Source organism: Schistocerca serialis, chromosome 8 (assembly GCF_023864345.2).
Source record: "Schistocerca serialis cubense isolate TAMUIC-IGC-003099 chromosome 8, iqSchSeri2.2, whole genome shotgun sequence".
Lineage (NCBI taxonomy): Eukaryota > Metazoa > Arthropoda > Insecta > Orthoptera > Acrididae > Schistocerca > Schistocerca serialis.
In genome coordinates, this window is record NC_064645.1 from 415,802,972 (window position 1) to 415,813,397 (window position 10,426).

Consider the following 10,426-nt stretch of genomic DNA (forward strand, 5'->3'; position numbering starts at 1 on the left):
CGCGCAGTTCCAGACTGCAGCGCCTAGAACCGCTCGGCCACAATGGCCGGCGAACAATAATCCAACTTGTAAGTAAAACTAAAACCAACAGCCTCGATTGTTTTTATTCGGTTTCTCCCACAAGCTGGATTCACTGAAAAGAATCAGCGAACAGTCCACCCTACTGAATCGATCGTTTTTAGTCAGTTGGTCTCATAGATTCGTTTCACTCACTGTTGTTGTTGTTTTCTTCAGTCCTGAGACTGGTTTGATGCAGCTCTCTATGCTACTCTATCCTGTGCAAGCTTCTTCATCTCCCAGTACTTACTGAAACCTACATCCTTCTGAATCTGCTTAGTGTATTCATCTCTTGGTCTCCCTCTACGATTTTTACCCTCCACACTGCCCTCCAATGCTAAATTTGTGATCCCCTGGTGCCTCAGAACATGTCCTACGAACTGATCCCTTCTTCTAGTCCAGTTGTGCCACAAGCTTCTCTTCTCCCCAATTCTATTCAATACCTCCTCATTAGTTATGTGATCTACCAGTCTACTCTTCAGCATTCTTCTGTAGCACCACATTTCGAAAGCTTCTATTCTCTTCTTGTCCAAACTATTTATCGTCCGTGTTTCCCTTCCATACATGGCTACACTCCATACAAATACTTTCAGGAATGACGTCCAGACACTTAAATCTATACTCGATGTTAACAAATTTCTCTTCTTCAGAAACGCTTTCCTTGCCATTGCCAGTATACATTTTATATCCTCTCTACTTCGACCATCATCAGTTATTTTGCTCCCCAAATAGCAAGACTCATTTACTACTTTAAGTGTCTCATTTCCTAATCTAACACCCACAGCATCTCCAGACTTAATTCGACTACATTCCATTATCCTCGTTTTGCTTTTGTTGATCTTCATCTTATATCCTCCTTTCAAGGCACTGTCCATTGCGTTCAACTGCTCATCCAAGTCCTTTGCTGTCTCTGACTGAATTACAATGTCATCGGCGAACCTCAAAGTTTTTATTTCTTCTCCATGGATTTTAATGCCTACTCCGATCTTTTCTTTTGTTTCCTTTACTGCTTGCTCAACATACAGATTGAATAACAACGGGGAGAGGCTACAACCCCGTCTCACTCCCTTCCCAACCACTGCTTCCCTTTCATGTCCCTCGACTCTTATAACTGCCGTCTCGTTTCTGTACAAATTGCAAATAGCCTTTCACTCCCCGTATTTTACCCCTGCCACCTTTAGAATTTGAGAGTATTCCAGTCAACACTGTCAAAAGCTTTCTCTAAGTCTACAAATGCTAGAAACGTGGGTTTGCCTTTCGTTAATCTTTCTTCTAAGATAAGTCGTAAGGTCAGTATTGCCTCACGTGTTCCAACATTTCTACAGAATCCAAATTGATCTTCCCCGAGGTCGGCTGCTACCAGTTTTTCCATTCGTCTGTATAGAATTCGCGTTAGTATTTTGCAGCTGTGACTTATTAAACTGATAGTTCGGTAATTTTCGCATCTGTCAACACCTGCTTTCTTTGGGATTGGAATTATTATATTCTTCTTGAAGTCTGAGGGTATTTCGCCTGTCTGATACATCTTGCTCACCAGATGGTAGAGTTTTGTCAGGACTGGCTCTCCCAGGGCCGTCAGTAGTTCTCCCGGGGTCTTGTTTTGACTCAGGTCTTTCAATGCTCTGTCAAACTCTTCACGCAGTATTGTATCTCCCATTTCATCTTCATCTACATCCTCTTCCATTTCTATAATATTGTTCTCAAGTACATCGCTCTTGTATAGACCCTTTATATACTCCTTCCACCTTTCTACTTTCCCTTCTTTGCTTAAAACTGGGTTTCCATCTGAGCTCTTGATATTCATACAAGTGGCTCTCTTTTCTCCAAAGGTCTCTTTAATTTTCCTGTAGACAGTATCTATCTTGCCCCCTACTGATATATGCCTGCTGGCCGAAGTGGCCGTGCGGTTAAAGGCGCTGCAGTCTGGAACCGCAAGACCGCTACGGTCGCAGGTTCGAATCCTGCCTCGGGCATGGATGTTTGTGATGTCCTTAGGTTAGTTAGGTTTAACTAGTTCTAAGTTCTAGGGGACTAATGACCTCAGCAGTTGAGTCCCATAGTGCTCAGGGCCATTTGATATATGCCTCTACATCCTTACATTTGTCCTCTAGCCATCCCTGCTTAGTCATTTTGCACTTCCTGTGGATCTCATTTTTGAGACGTTTGTATTCCTTTTTGCCTGTTTCATTTACTGCATTTTTATATTTTCTCCTTTCATCAATTAAATTCAATATTTCTTCTGTTACCCAAGGATTTCTACTAGCCCTCGTCTTTTTACCTACTTTATCCTCTGCTGCCTTCACTACTTCATCCCTCAGAGCTACCCATTCTTCTTCTACTGTATTTCTTTCCCCCATTCCCGTCAATTGTTCCTGTATGCTCTCCCTGAAACTCTGTACAACCTCTGGTTTAGTCAGTTTATCCAGGTCCCATCTCCTTAAATTCCCCACTCACTAGATGAATGAGTAACCCAACCGATAGATCAGACAACAAGGGTCATTCGGAAAGTAAAGGACGTTTTGTCTTGACACGTGACCGCCTCCCCCCATCACCACCGCCGGCCCACCACTGACCTTGGTACTCATCCGTTTCAGTCTGGCAACAGCCGCGACCCAATACTTGCTTACTCCTTGGCTGTGCGACTTTAAAATGTGTAACAAAACTGACGATCCCTCCAAGTGTGAAGTGCGTGGTGTTATCAGCTTTCAAAGTGCGCAAAAAGTCCGACTCATCGAAATTTATAGACAGGAAACTGAGGTTTAAGGTAAAAATACTGGACGAAGCGTCAGTTCGAGAGTGGTGTATCATGCTTAATTGTGGACAGAAGAATGTTCACAAAGAAGATCACTCGGGCCAGCCCTCAGTGGTAACTGACGGACTGAAAGCAAGGATTGAAACAAAGATCCAAGAAGGCAGGGGTTTGGAAGGTGGGAGACGAGGTACTGGCGGAAGTAATGCTGTGAGGACGGTGCGTGAGTCGTGCTTGGGTAGCTCAGATTGTAGAGCATTTGCCCGTGAAAGGCGAAGGTCCCGAGTTCGAGTCTCGGTGTGGAACACACTTCTAATCTGCCAGGAAGTTTCAGGGGTTTCACTGTTAGTGAACTGTACCCATTCTTTCCGGAAATTTCAAGAACTGTGTTGTACGAGACTGCTAGTGCAGATCTGTGCTATAAAAAAGTGTGTGCCAGGTGTGTTCCTCGAATTTTGTCAGACAACACAAAACCAAACGAATGTCAGCTGCGCTGACACTTCTCAGTCACTATGAAAAGGATGGCGATGGATTTTTGAATGACATTGTCACTGGTGGTGAGACTTGGATATCATGTTTAACATAGGAACAAAGCTCCTGTCAGCGGAATGGCATCGTTAGGACCCCTAAGCGAAACCGAGAAAAGCAAAATAAATTTTGAGAACCAGAAAGAGTATGACTGCAGTTTTTTGGGATGGTAAAGGTGTCTGACTCATCGACTACATGCCTAGAGGTGAGACCACAAATGCAGCGGCCTACTGTCAAACCCTTCAACGACTTCGCCGCTCCATTGGAAACAATTGGCTCGGAATGCTAGCCTGTGGAGTCATCCTCGTTCACGATAATGCACGTCACCATGCAGTTGGAGTGATGTAATACTTGCATGAGCTGTTTCAGTGGGAAGTGTTTCAACATATGCCATGCAGTCAGGACTTGGCCCCAAGTGATTACCACTTATTCCCCGAAGTGAAAGATTGTTTTGAGTGGACGACGCTACGGAAGTCATGATGAACTTAAAGAAGCCGTAGTACGCTAAAGGTATATAAAAGCTGGTAAAACGGTACGACTAGTGCATAAAATTTAACGGTGACTACGCAGAAAAGCAGTCTGGGTTCAAATAGTACTCCCTTTGTATCAATGCAGAGTCTCGCGGCGATAACATTGAATAAAATGTTCTCGGGTTGAGTTGGCGTTCAACACATGTCCATATATGGCAATGTCACGTCACGGCGCACCAACAGCCCACTGGCAGTCATAACACTTGACAATGGCCAGGGAGTGCTTGGCCGAAAGCTCGTGTAGTTTTAACCAATTGACGCGGTTGGAAACCCGAGAACATTTTATTCAATGTACTCCCTTTGTCAGAAAAGTTCCAGAAAGGGTATTTTTCTTTTAAAAAAATAGAAAACTGCACTAACCAAGTAATGATGTTAGCTCCTATCGAAGCAGTGCTCTTGGCTGTCTATACACGGTTTCCAACGTCCTTGAGTCGCCTTTTCACTCGCGGAAACAAGCAAAAATCACAAAGCGAGAGGTCTGGCGAATATGGTGGATATGCGATGGCAATAACAGAGTATTTCGCCAGATACTTGGTTACAGATGAAGCAGTATGGGGTCTTGCATCATCATGCAATAAGGATCAGTCCTGAGAATGCCACAAATCAGGGCAGCGACGTCGAACTGCTTGTCGTAAACGTTTCAAGACTTCGGTGTAAAGCGTTTCTATCACTGTTTGACCTGGAGGAACATACCCAAGGTTAACCAATCCTTTAGTATCAAAGAAAGCGAACAACATTGCGTTTGTTCTGGAATGTTTTCGTTTGACTTTTTTCGAGACTAGTGACCCAGAAATCCGCTATTCAGCACGTTGACACTTCGTGTGGCATACTACTAGCACCAACTATTATCCCGAGCAATAGTCTTTGACAGAAACGTGGGATCGCATTTAGCTCTATCCAGCAAATCACCAGAAATTCTTCGTCTTTCCTCTTTCTGTTCGTCTGTTCATGTGTGAGGGACAAGTTTTGCATTAAGTTTCCGTTTCCCTAACTCTTCGTGTAGAATCTTACGACGTACACCACGATTCAAATTAAGTTCTTCTGATTCGCACCCACAGTTACATGACGGTCTCCTTGCAATAGCTGCCTTACACGCTCCATGTTTGCATCGGTATATGCTATATACGTGCGGCCAACTCTGGGATGATCTTGCACTGAATCTCTGCCTTCACGAAACCTTTTGTGTCACTCCAAAACACGACTTTGGCTTCCTGAAAGTGCCCCTACTGCACATGCTTGTTCAATCATTGCTCACGTTTCACTAGGAGTTTTCCCGAGCTTAACTGAGAACTTAATGTTCACTCTTCGCTCACGATCAGCATCCAATATGCTACCGTAACTAATGTGCCAAGTGTTTCCAGAATGAGATTTTCACTCTGCAGCGGAGTGTGCGCTGATATGAAACTTCCTGGCAGATTAAAACTGTGTGCAGGACCGAGACTCGAACTCGGGACCTTTGCCTTTCGCCGACAAGTGCTCTACCAACTGAGCTACCCAAGCACGACTGACGCCCTGTCCCCACACATTGACTTCTGCCAGTACCTCGTCTCCTACCTTCCAAACTTTAGAGAAGCTCTCGTGCAAACCTTGCAGAACTAGTACTCCTGAAAGAAAGGATATTGCGGAGACATGGCTTAGCCACAGCCTGGGGGATGTTTCCAGAATGAGATTTTCACTCTGCAGCGGAGTATGCGCTGATATGAAACTTCCTGGCAGATTAAAACTGTGTGTCGGACCGAGTCTCGAAATCGGTACCTTTGCCCTTCGTGCCAAGTGTTGCTAAGCACAGCCCTGCCTGCAAGTGAGTTCATGCAGAAACATGGACAAGGTGATTTCAAGGACGCACACGTATCAGGCAACATAAAAATTACATTTCTTCCTTTCTAATAATGCATCCTCAGAGATAAAAAAAAGAAACTTGTGCTGGAACTTTCCTGACAAAGAGAATATGTAAAATACGGTTTCGTTTAGTTACATTACATAAAAGTTTTTTGTAGAAAAAAAGTTCTTACTTTTCGAATGACCCTCGTCTAACCGAACGGTTGTTTACATTTGGCAGTCCACGTGAGAGCGAGTAAACAAAGCTGTGGCCTGGAACTCGGCGGCCTCTCCACGAGGCGAGCAGCGGTCCGCAGCGTTGCCGCGCCTCGCAGGGCGCATGCGCGTCACGGCCGCAGAGCACGGCACGTCGGCCTGTGAAGCGAGTTCATTACGCGCCGGCCTCGCAGGCTTTATTTTAATTTAATTAGGCCCCGCGACAGGGCGCACCGAGTCACTAATCTGGCTGTCCGCCGAGAATTATTCTGCCTCCCGGTCCCTAATAAGTTCGCCACCTGCGGAGCGGTTTCTCAGCAGTCGCGCCGGCGAACAGGTAAGTCTGCTGGCGCGGGGGCGGGCCGCACCGCCCCCGGCCTGACAGATGGACGCCTCTCCACACTGGCTGCTCTTTCACAGGAACGGTGGTCCAAAGTTACAGCCCCCTTATGCCGGAGCAATAGCCACAATAAGAAACCAAAGAGGTCTTTCACAGATTTTCTCGATTCCTCCAGCCCTTTACTCAGCCTTATTCTTTTTAGCCTGACAAAATGAGGAAAATAGACATTCTCCTGTTTTAGATTTATGTAAGCATCCTACACTACATTCAGAAACTAAAATTCATATACACTCAAGCTCATAAATTAAGGATAATTGCAGAATGTGGTGCCACACGTCGTGGCACTACACAAAACTGGCGCTGATAGCATAGGCACATGGGCAACACACACGGCACAGATCTGGAAGTCCACAGTATTGATGATAAGTTGAGAAAACCGTACCGAAACAGATGTGTTGTAAAACGCCACTGTTTCCTGCGCATGTACCCCGACACCAATATGGGGTATGATCACCATGCACGCGTACAGAGGCTGCACAACGGGTTGGCATACTCTGGATCAGGTAGTCGAGCAGCTGCTGGGGTATAGCCTCCCACTCTTGCACTAGTGCCTGTCGCAGCTCCTGAAGTGTCCTAGGGGTTTGAAGACGTGCAGCGATACGTCGACCGAGAGCATCCCAGACGTGCTCGATGGGGTTTAGGTCTGGAGAACAGGCAGGCCACTCCATTCGCCTGATATTTTCTGTTTCAAGGTACTCCTCCACGATAGCATCTCGGCTCACGAGGAAGGTGGGACCCACTGCACCTCTGAAAAGGTGGACATACTGGTGCAAAATGACCTCCCCATACACCTGACGTGTTACAGTTCCTTTCTCAAAGACATGTAGGGGTGTATGTGCACCAATCGTAATCCCACCCCATACCATCAAACCAGGACCTCTGTACAGGTCCCTATCAAGGACTTTAAGGTGTTGGTATCTGGTTCTTGGTTCACGCCTGATGAAAACCCGGCGAGAATGACTGTTCAGACTATAGCTGGACTAATTCGTGAACATAACCTGGGGCCACTGTTCTAATGACCATGTACTGTGTTCTTGATACCAGACTTTACGTGAATGCACCTTGCAGGTCTCCGGGCGAATAAACCATGTCTGTTTAGTCGTCTGAACCGGCAGGAGTGGCCGAGTGGTTCTAGGCGCTACAGTCTGAAAGCACGCGACCGCTACGGTCGCAGGCTCGAATCCTGCCTCAGGCGTGGATGTGTATGATGTCCTTAGGTTAATTAGGTTTAAGTAGTTATAAGTTCTAGGGGACTGATGATCTCAGCAGTTAAGTCCCATAGGGCTCAGAGCCATTTGAACCATTTTTTCAGTCGTCTGTAGACTGTGTGTCTGGAAACAACTGTTCCAGTGGCTGCGGTAAGATCCCGAGCAAGCATACCTGCAGCACTCCGTGGCCGTCTGCGGGCACTGATGGTGAGATATCGGTCTTCTTGTGTTGTTGTACACTGTGGACATCCCGTACTGTAGCGCCTGGACACGTTTCCTGACTGCTGTAATCGTTACCATAATCTTGAGATCACACTTCGTGGCACACGGACGGCCCGTGCGACGACCTGCTCTGTCTGACCAGCCTCCAGTCGTCCTCATAACGTCATCAATATGTGTTCTTTGAGCTATTTTCAACACACAGCCACCATTAGCACGTCTGAAAACGTCTGCACACTTACTCGCTGCACCGTACTCTGGCATGCAGCAACACACCTCTGCGTATGTGGAATGTTGCCAGCGCCACCGTGCGACGACTGCAGATCAAATGCACCACATGGTCATACCCCGAGGTGATTACACGAAAACTGCCCACCAGAGCGTTGTTTCACCATGTATCAGCATTATCCTTGATTTATGAGCATGACTGTAGTACGAGTGGCGTTCAGTAAGTAACTAAACATATTTTTTTCTGAAAGCAGCGTTCCTATACACCATATTATTCCCCACTGTTCTGGCTACAAAATCATGTTTTTCAACGCTCTCTCCTTTCAACGCGACGGCCTTATGCCACCTTACTGCGGGAGCCTCTATAGTTGTGACCGTAGAAAATTTTAATTTTTATTCTTGCTTTTGTGACCATAATAAGAGTCCAGGCTCCATAGGCAAAGCAGCCAGCCAACATTAAGAAATAGTACACCAGGACGTAGGGACAAGATAAGCGACGGAGGCTGCCAAGTATGGCTTGTTGATCAAATAACTTAGTGTTTGACTTCCTGCCAGAGGAAGCAGCATGAATCAAACTTGCACAATGGAAGACGCAAACACCAGGGCGATAATACAGCAAGACAGAGTGTCAGTCACGTGCGGAAAAGACTTGTGTGGAACCAAATTGTGTGCAGCTAGAAACTAAAGTGTCTTGTGGAATCGAAGGCATCTTGCACAAGCCGACCACTTAGAAACGAGAGTGTCATGTGGAACCATAGGCATTCTTATGCAATCCGATCACTTAGAAATGAAAGGGTCGTTTGAAACAAATTAACTCGTGTGCACCCAAGTACATGAGAAACGAAGTAAAAGGCCAGGCAGCGGAATAGCTAGAGGCAGAGGTTCAGATGCAGATTCAGAGCCAGTGCCGGCAGTTTGAGAATCCGCAGCGAGACGCCAGTGGGGCTGAGTAGGCCCATAGCAGCCGATACAGCTGATAAAGACTTCAACTACGAGATAACGGTGATAGACTCTGGTGGACACTCAGGAACTGCAGGCCAAGTAGGATTTTTAGAGTTTCATTGGAATAGCGTTGAACAGAGGCTGTCAGTCATTGTCTCAATTACTTAGAAAGATTTCAGTGCTAACCAAGAACAAGTGATTGCTTTGTACTTGTTTCTTATATGTACCGGCAATTAGCTTTGAAGTAGCAAGTCCGAATAAATAGAGTGAATCTTACTAAGGGGTTTACGGTCCAACACCTCACATAAGTATATGTGAGATTAAACTTGATAGAAACTAACCAATCTTTTCTGCCTATTGCAATTCTGCAACCTGTTTTCCGGAAACTTATTTGCTTCAAACCAAGGAGGTTCTCTCCCTCTCATCTCCGATATAAAGGTTGACAGCAATTTATAACTAACCCATTGTTGTTAACGTCGCGATTGCGCTACGCAGTTCGCACTTACTTCATTCTGTTATAGTGAGGCTGTGCCGGGACGCGACACTATGCCAGAATGGCACCACTCTACTGGTCGACTTCGGAGCCAACGTCCTGCTGCATCAACAACTTCACCATCATCCACGTACTGCTCCCTGCAAGAGATTCTTTCATGGGGCCAAACAGATGGAATTCGGAAGGTGCGAGACCCTGGCTGGAGAGTGGATGAAGAAGTGCAGTCCAATGAAGTTTTGTGAGCTCCTCTCAAGTGGGGGGACTTGTGGGAGTTATTGCTTTGTCATGGAGATGGAGAAGTTCGTTGACATTTTTGTGGTGAATAACACGCTGAAGTTGTTTCTTCAATTTGCTGAAGGCAGCGGAGTACACTTCAGATTGATCGCTGCACCATGAGGGAGCACATCAAACAGAATAACCACTCCAGAGTCCCAGAAGATCGTCGCTATGGCTTTACCGGCTGGGGGCGCAGTTTTGAACTTTCTCCTCAGAGGAGAGGTGGTGCGGCGTCGTTCCATGCATTACCACTTCGTTTCTAGTTCCAAGTGATGAACCCAAAATTTCCTCACCTATGACGTCGTCCTGGCAACGGCCATGCAGCAGTGGTTACACCGGTTCCCGTGCGATCACCGAAGTTAAGCGCTGTCGGGCATGTTCGGCACTTGGATGGGTGACCATCCGGGCCACCATGGGCTGTTGCCATTTTTCGGCGTGCACTCAACCTCGTGATGCCAATTGAGGAGCTACTCAACCGATTAGTAGCGGCTTCGGTCAAGAATACTATCATAACGACCGGGAGAGCGGTGTGCTGACCCCACGCCCCTCCTATCCACATCCTCCACTGAGGATGATACGACGGTTGGATGGTCCCGGTAGGCAACTCGTGGAGACGAAGTGCTAAAGTGGCAGAAGGAAGTCCCTCAGCTTTTTCTTAAGACCAACGAGACACCGAAATGTGTGCAGAGTGCAGAACAGCTTCTTCCAGTGGAGGACAGCAGCAACAGCGAACGAGTTCGTGGATGTTATCTCGTACAGTAT

General features: G+C 46.5%; 1 pseudogene; it reads left to right on the forward strand.

The window, feature by feature from the left end:
- Positions 1-9,972: 9,972 nt before the first annotated feature.
- LOC126417276 (5S ribosomal RNA) lies at positions 9,973-10,090 on the forward strand (annotated as a pseudogene).
- Positions 10,091-10,426: the final 336 nt, after the last annotated feature.